Below are 8,765 nucleotides of genomic sequence, written 5' to 3'. Positions count from 1 at the left end.
GGTCCAGCACTGGTCCAGAAGGGTAAGTGCCATCATGTGCCACTAAGGTGGCCGCCCTCCTAGGGGGCCCCCTGCGTGGGCCGCGGGTGCCTCATTTGGTGGGGATTATTTTGTAGAATCACAGAAAAAGAATAAAAGCAATGGAATGGAATGCTAATCCGCATCATTCCCTGTGGCTAAGATTGAATCAGGCATTCCATTCCTTCTCTTTTTGTCTTTTCGAGCTTTAAAGCCAACTGAGGCATCAGGTGGAACTGGTACAGCCCGACTCAGAGAGAGGAAAGAGACCCTCCAACCCCAGCCACACAGCAGCGCCCCTGGGAGAGGGTGAACGCTTCCCCCTAAACTGGAGGCGAGAGCCTTGAGGGGCGACAGGGAAGTAGGGAGAAAGAAGACAGAAGGGTGGAGGGGGTTTTGGGGGGTAAAGGAATGAAACCAAGGGGCCTGGAGATAATGGACCGGTGCTGGCGGTTTTGATTTATAAAAAAAGGAAACTATTTTCTAGGAAAGCTCAGTGCGCCCCTCTGAATAAAGGCGCCCTGGGCCGCGGCCCGGCTTGCCCATGCCTAGACACGGCTCTTGTGTCGCACTTGGCGAGGGACCCCTGCCAGCTGTTGCGGGGTGCACATCCGCAGAATGCCCGTGGTCCCTGCAGGGGACCCCATAGGAGGGCAGGCCCCGTAGTATCGCGGAGGGCACAGACAGCCAGCTTATCCTGGAGGGGTGGGCGGCGCCAGGGACGGGGGAAAGGGGGCGGGGCCATAGGTATATAGGGGTGTCCCATCCTCCCACGCGCTAGTATTAACAGCCTAGCAGAGTCGCGGTAGTCATGACAGATTTTGCAGGCACACCTCACAATATAGAACAGAAGTCATCTATATGATCTGGGGGTAAACTCCGTTAAAGCGAAAGCAACGCAAAGCAACAACAGATTCAGTTTCCCTTACTAGTGTCGCACAGAAAGGTCCTATCATTTGGCGCACTGACCGTATAAACAGATTGATTATCAGATTTATCCAGAATCCTAGAGGCAGGACATGTTTCGGGTCACACATTAACTAATTGATCGTTGCGAAACAAGACAAAAGCAGAACAGTCACACCACACCAGAGCAAATAAACTAGAAAGGTAACGCGATGCACCGGTGTGGCTAGGATATGCAGAGCAGGGACCTTGGGTAGGATCCACAGAGCAGGGACTTTAGGTCAACACACTGTCTCCACCAATCACATTTACATGAATACAATAGAAAGCACATTCCCCGGTCCTCAAAGAGCCACCCCAGCATCCCCAGACAGTTTCCGTGCAATAATTGAGTCGAATTACCGCTAAGCTCAAAGTCAATTATGGGTTTCATAGCCTTGCTGCCCTAGATCACACCTTGAGGGCGGGGTGATATTACATAATAGTTTGCCTGCATGCTAATTGTACAGCAGGGCCCCATGCAACTTGGAGAGTTGTATTCTTGACATGGGGTGTCAGCAAGTCAGAAGGCCGTCTTTTCATCCCTCAAGGGCTTTGGGTTAGGAAACATAACAAGGCCAGCTATAACAGGACAGGTGGGGTGCCCCCCCCCCCAATGCCCTTGCCTTTAGTTTCAGCCCCTTTCAAATTTAAGCTGAGGCATGCCGGTGAAAGAGGGGAGACCACTGCCGCGCACCGATCTCAGCGCACTGAGCAGTGAACTGGGATCACTTGCCTCTGTCGGCCTGGGACGACTCCTGGTCCCATATGGATAGGGGCGAGTACCAGGAACTTGGAAGGTTGCTCGCATGCGCGTAAACTCATCCATGCGCAATTCAACCTACGGGGTAGTAAATCCTTGCTAGTCCTGGGTGAAGGTTTAGAGATAGCCGGGTAGTAGGATGAGATCTAGGAGGCTAAGAGGTGGGGGGCCCTGGGTGCAGCGGGGGCCACACCCAGGGCTGTGGAGGAGTTACAGGGCGATCCCGATACAGGAAAGGCGCAGGAACAGGACCTGATGCCTCCAGTGCTAAGCGCACCATGCATAAGTCATACAGGCTCCAAGGGGTCCTTCTTGGGAACTTGGAGTTCGACGGCGCCCCGTTAGTCTTTAGGGCGGTTGTAAACCTGAGCAACCGGGGGCTTGCTTTATAGGCTCCGCCCAGCTGGGGAAGGTGTGAGTTCACTCTCCCTTGTTCAGCGGGCGGAGTTGGTGGACGATAGGTTCACCGGTGGGAGGAGAGATCCTCCCAGGTACCACACACCGGGCTATGGCCGCTGGTGTTTAACTTGGCTGAACTTCAGGTGCCCTGCAACGAGGGGTTGCGGGGCGAACGGGATCGCCTGTAAGATAACCCACCTATTATTTGTACACCAAATAAACCTGCAACTTTATCTCTCCAATAATATTGTGTCTCTGTATTATTGTAGAGTATTGGGGGGTTGCGGGCGGCGGTGTACCGATGGCGATACTATGCAGAATGCCCGTAGTCCCTGCAGGGGACCCCATAGGAGGGCAGGCCCCGTAGTATCGCGGAGGGCACAGACAGCCAGCTTATCCTGGAGGGGTGGGCGGCGCCAGGGACGGGGTAAAGGGGGCGGGGCCATAGGTATATAGGGGTGTCCCCTCCTCCCACGCGCTCTCTTTGCCTGCTGCCCCCTCTCCCGCCAGGTCGCATCCTGGGCTACCACCAGGCCCATTCAGCAGTAACGGCTGTAGCCAGTCCCCCCTCCCCCAACGAGGTCCCTCAAATCCCCTTTTGCATCTCCCCTCCCCACCGCTCACCCGCTGAAAAGGGGGGAAGTGGCGAGGGGGACTGTATTAATGTTTGTTTTGTTGTTGCAGGAGGAGTTACAGGGCGATCCCGATACAGGAAAGGCGCAGGAACAGGACCTGATGCCTCCAGTGCTAAGCGCACCATGCATAAGTCATACAGGCTCCAAGGGGTCCTTCTTGGGAACTTGGAGTTCGACGGCGCCCCGTTAGTCTTTAGGGCGGTTGTAAACCTGAGCAACCGGGGGCTTGCTTTATAGGCTCCGCCCAGCTGGGGAAGGTGTGAGTTCACTCTCCCTTGTTCAGCAAGCGGAGTTGGCGGACGATAGGTTCACCGGTGGGAGGAGAGATCCTCCCAAGTACCACACACCGGGCTATGGCCGCTGGTGTTTAACTTGGCTGAACTTCAGGTGCCCTGCAACGAGGGGTTGCGGGGCGAACGGGATCGCCTGTAAGATAACCCACCTATTATTTGTACACCAAATAAACCTGCAACTTTATCTCTCCAATAATATTGTGTCTGTGTATTATTGTAGAGTATTGGGGGGTTGCGGGCGGCGGTGTACTGATGGCGATACTATGCCCAGGCCCGAACCCCTGTGACGCTGAGTGGGACAGACAGCACAGACCGGCTCTGGAGATTAAACCGCGCCCCTGTCTCTGAGGGACAGCTCTGCCACTGCCCCAGGGCAGCAGCAGCTCTGAAAGGGGAAGTGGGTCACAGCAGAGCTCAGATCACTGCAGGCTCCGGTGTCCACAAGGGCTGAGAACACGACCCTGGTGGGAAAGAGGCAAGAAAGCAAGGAGCGGAAGTGAAAGCAGAGCGAGGCCAACAAAGGGAGGGGCAGGGCTGCTTTCTGGAGAGGTGTGGGGGGGGGGGTCTTTATTCACTCAACACAACTGATGCTCTTTTGTGTTATTTTATTGTATGCCTTATTTATCTTTTCGAAGCCAGCGACATAAAAAGAAAAGACATCTCCTTTCTTGTAGCTGTGTGATTGTGCAGCGTCGCACTCGGAGTCTGGTATGACCACACAAATAAATGCAAGTCTCATGGGTAATTCCACACACGCCATCCCTGTGGCCCTCAACTGTCGCTGGCTGTCTGGAAACAAGAGATGACAAAGCCAATAGGCCTCACCTATACAAGAGCTAGTTGACTTGCCAATGCGTTTTAGCCATGTGGTACAGCGTGACTGCTGCCCAGCATGGCTGTAAGTTGGTGGCATAGAGAAGAGTGTGTGGAGTGGGGTGTCATGGAGTTGAGTGTCGTAGAGCGGAGTGTCGTGGAGTGGCTTAGAGTGGAGTGGCATAGTGTGGAGTGGCATAGAGTGGCCTAAAGTTAGGTGGCGTAGAGTGGTGTAGAGTGTCTTAGAGAGGAGTGGTATAGAGTGGCATAGAGTGGCCTAGAGTTAGGTGGCGTAGAGTGGTGTAGAGTGTCTTAGAGTGGAGTGGCATAGAGTTGAATAGAGTGGCCTAGAGTTAGGTGGCGTAGAGTGGTGTAGAGTGTCTTAGAGTGAAGTGGCATAGAGTGGAATAGAGTGGCCTAGAGTTAGGTGGCGTAGAGTGGTGTAGAGTGTCTTAGAGAGGAGTGGTATAGAGTGGCATAGAGTGGCCTAGAGTTAGGTGGCGTAGAGTGGTGTAGAGTGTCTTAGAGTGGAGTGGCATAGAGTTGAATAGAGTGGCCTAGAGTTAGGTGGCGTAGAGTGGTGTAGAGTGTCTTATAGTGGAGTGGCATAGAGTTGAATAGAGTGGCCTAGAGTTAGGTGGCATAGAGTGGTGTAGAGTGTCTTAGAGTGGAGTGGCATAGAGTTGAATAGAGTGGCCTAGAGTTAGGTGGCGTAGAGAGGTGTAGAGTGTCTTAGAGTGGAGTGGCATAGAGTTGAATAGAGTGGCCTAGAGTTAGGTGGCGTAGAGTGGTGTAGAGTGTCTTATAGTGGAGTGGCATAGAGTTGAATAGAGTGGCCTAGAGTTAGGTGGCATAGAGTGGTGTAGAGTGTCTTAGAGTGGAGTGGCATAGAGTTGAATAGAGTGGCCTAGAGTTAGGTGGCATAGCGTGGTGTAGAGTCTCATAGAGTGGTGTGGCTTATAGTAGAGTGGCATAGAGTTGAATAGAGTGGCCTAGAGTTAGGTGGCATAGAGTGGTGTAGAGTGTCTTAGAGTGGAGTGGCATAGAGTTGAATAGAGTGGCCTAGAGTTAGGTGGCGTAGAGTGGTGTAGAGTGTCTTAGAGTGGAGTGGTATAGAGTTGAATAGAGTGGCCTAGAGTTAGGTGGCGTAGAGTGGTGTAGAGTGTCTTAGAGTGGAGTGGTATAGAGTTGAATAGAGTGGCCTAGAGTTAGGTGGCGTGAGTGGTGTAGAGTGTCTTAGAGTGGAGTGGTATAGAGTTGAATAGAGCGCCCTAGAGTTAGGTGGCGTAGAGTGGTGTAGTGTATTAGAGTGGAAAGGCATAGAGTGGAATAGAGTGGCCTAGAGGTAGGTGGCGTAGAGTGGTGTAGAGTGTCTTAGAGTGGAGTGGCATAGAGTTGAATAGAGTGGTGTAGAGTGTCTTAGAGTGGAGTGGCATAGAGTTGAATAGAGTGGTGTAGAGTGTCTTAGAGTGGAGTGGCATAGAGTTGAATAGAGTGGCCTAGAGTTAGGTGGAGTAGCGTGGTGTAGAGTGTCTTAGAGTGGAGTGGCATAGAGTTGAATAGAGTGGTGTAGAGTGTCTTAGAGTGGAGTGGCATAGAGTTGAATAGAGTGGTGTAGAGTGTCTTAGAGTGGAGTGGCATAGAGTTGAATAGAGTGGTGTAGAGTGTCTTAGAGTGGAGTGGCATAGAGTTGAATAGAGTGGTGTAGAGTGTCTTAGAGTGGAGTGGCATAGAGTTGAGTAGAGTGGTGTAGAGTGTCTTAGAGTGGAGTGGCATAGAGTTGAATAGAGTGGCCTAGAGTTAGGTGGCATAGAGTGGTGTAGAGTGTCTTAGAGTGGAGTGGCATAGAGTTGAATAGAGTGGTGTAGAGTGTTTTAGAGTGGAGTGGCATAGAGTTGAATAGAGTGGTGTAGAGTGTCTTAGAGTGGAGTGGCATAGAGTTGAATAGAGTGGCCTAGAGTTAGGTGGCATAGAGTGGTGTAGAGTGTCTTAGAGTGGAGTGGCATAGAGTTGAATAGAGTGGTGTAGAGTGTCTTAGAGTGGAGTGGCATAGAGTTGAATAGAGTGGCCTAGAGTTAGGTGGCGTAGAGTGGTGTAGAGTGTCTTTGAGTGGAGTGGCATAGAGTTGAATAGAGTGGTGTAGAGTGTCTTAGAGTGGAGTGGTATAGAGTTGAATAGAGTGGTGTAGAGTGTCTTTGAGTGGAGTGGCATAGAGTTGAATAGAGTGGTGTAGAGTGTCTTAGAGTGGAGTGGCATAGAGTTGAATAGAGTGGTGTAGAGTGTCTTAGAGTGGAGTGGCATAGAGTTGAGTAGAGTGGTGTAGAGTGTCTTAGAGTGGAGTGGCATAGAGTTGAATAGAGTGGCCTAGAGTTAGGTGGCATAGAGTGGTGTAGAGTGTCTTAGAGTGGAGTGGCATAGAGTTGAATAGAGTGGTGTAGAGTGTTTTAGAGTGGAGTGGCATAGAGTTGAATAGAGTGGTGTAGAGTGTCTTAGAGTGGAGTGGCATAGAGTTGAATAGAGTGGCCTAGAGTTAGGTGGCATAGAGTGATGTAGAGTGTATTAGAGTGGAGTGGCATAGAGTTGAATAGAGTGGTGTAGAGTGTCTTAGAGTGGAGTGGCATAGAGTTGAATAGAGTGGTGTAGAGTGTCTTAGAGTGGAGTGGCATAGAGTTGAATAGAGTGGTGTAGAGTGTCTTAGAGTGGAGTGGCATAGAGTTGAATAGAGTGGTGTAGAGTGTCTTAGAGTGGAGTGGCATAGAGTTGAATAGAGTGGCCTAGAGTTAGGTGGCATAGAGTGATGTAGAGTGTATTAGAGTGGAGTGGCATAGAGTTGAATAGAGTGGTGTAGAGTGTCTTAGAGTGGAGTGGCATAGAGTTGAATAGAGTGGCCTAGAGTTAGGTGGCGTAGAGTGGTGTAGAGTGTCTTTGAGTGGAGTGGCATAGAGTTGAATAGAGCGCCCTAGAGTTAGGTGGCATAGAGTGATGTAGAGTGTATTAGAGTGGAGTGGCATAGAGTTGAATAGAGTGGTGTAGAGTGTCTTAGAGTGGAGTGGTATAGAGTGGAATAGAGTGCTGTACAGGGGAGTGGTGTAGAGTAGGCTAGAGTCTAGGCCTGGGAAGTGAAATATGCTCCAGTCGCAGAGTTATCAGACTTTTGTGCACTCTGCACTGAGCATGCAGAGTTCTGAGTTTTTTCCTCACCCACCAATGCTAAGATGGCGAGCGTGAGTGAGGAGAATCCAATGCTAGACGACCTCCCAGCGAGATTTCTCAACATCTGCGATGGTCGCTGCTGCTCGCATTGAGAAACCTTCTGTTCACATTGAGGAAGCTGCGGCTCGAGTAGAACATCTACTCGAGTGGCAAAAAGAAGCAGCGCCCTCTTGCACCGCAAATGGTGCAGTTCGTGCTTGTTGGACTTGGCCCTTTTCCCCCAAACATTTTCGCTTTTACCCCCCTAATGTAGGATGTCTCCCCCATGGTAAAGGTTACTGAATAGGCCATGTGAGGTATGAGATGCCCTGTGTAATGTTAAATGCAATGCAATGGTGTGTGTGTGTGGTCTTAGAGTGGAGTGGCTTAGAGTGGAGTGGCATAGAGTGGCCTGGAGTTAGGTGGCGTAGAGTGGTGTAGAGTGTCTTAGAGTGGAGTGGTATAGAGTTGAATAGAGTGGCGTAGAGTTAGGTGGCGTAGAGTGGTGTAGAGTGTCTTATAGTGGAGTGGTATAGAGTTGAATAGAGTGGCGTAGAGTTAGGTGGCGTAGAGTGGTGTAGAGTGTCTTAGAGTGGAGTGGCATGGAGTTGAATAGAGTGGCCTAGAGTTAGGTGGCGTAGAGTGGTGTAGAGTGTCTTAGAGTGGAGTGGCATAGAGTGGAATGGCGTAGAGTGGAGTGTCTTAGAGTGGAGTGGCATAGAGTGGCCTAGAGTTAGGTGGAGTGTCTTAGAATGGAGTGGCATAGAGTTGAATAGAGTGGCCTAGAGTTAAGTGGTGTAGAGTGTCATAGAGTGGAGATGCATAGAGTGGCCTAGAGCCTAGAGTTAGGTGGCGTAGAGTGGTGTAGAGTGTCATAGAGTGGAGTGGCATAGAGTTGAATAGAATGGCCTAGAGTTAGGTGGCGAACAGTGGTGTAGAGTGTCTTAGAGTGGAGTGGCATGGAGTTGAATAGAGTGGCCTAGAGTTAGGTGGCGTAGAGTGGTGTAGAGTGTCATAGAGTGGAGTGGCATAGAGTTGAATAGAGTGGCCTAGAGTTAGGTGGCGTAGAGTGGTGTAGAGTGTCTTTGAGTGGAGTGGCATAGAGTTGAATAGAGCGCCCTAGAGTTAGGTGGCATAGAGTGATGTAGAGTGTATTAGAGTGGAGTGGCATAGAGTTGAATAGAGTGGTGTAGAGTGTCTTAGAGTGGAGTGGTATAGAGTGGAATAGAGTGCTGTACAGGGGAGTGGTGTAGAGTAGGCTAGAGTCTAGGCCTGGGAAGTGAAATATGCTCCAGTCGCAGAGTTATCAGACTTTTGTGCACTCTGCACTGAGCATGCAGAGTTCTGAGTTTTTTCCTCACCCACCAATGCTAAGATGGCGAGCGTGAGTGAGGAGAATCCAATGCTAGACGACCTCCCAGCGAGATTTCTCAACATCTGCGATGGTCGCTGCTGCTCGCATTGAGAAACCTTCTGTTCACATTGAGGAAGCTGCGGCTCGAGTAGAACATCTACTCGAGTGGCAAAAAGAAGCAGCGCCCTCTTGCACCGCAAATGGTGCAGTTCGTGCTTGTTGGACTTGGCCCTTTTCCCCCAAACATTTTCGCTTTTACCCCCCTAATGTAGGATGTCTCCCCCATGGTAAAGGTTACTGAATAGGCCATGTGAGGTATGAGATGCCCTGTGTAATGTTAAATGCAATGCAAT

This window comes from Lissotriton vulgaris, chromosome 12 (genome assembly GCF_964263255.1).
Source record: "Lissotriton vulgaris chromosome 12, aLisVul1.2, whole genome shotgun sequence".
In the NCBI taxonomy this organism is placed as follows: domain Eukaryota; kingdom Metazoa; phylum Chordata; class Amphibia; order Caudata; family Salamandridae; genus Lissotriton; species Lissotriton vulgaris.
The sequence above is the reverse complement of the archived record's forward strand: the minus strand, read 5'-3'. Positions refer to the sequence as shown.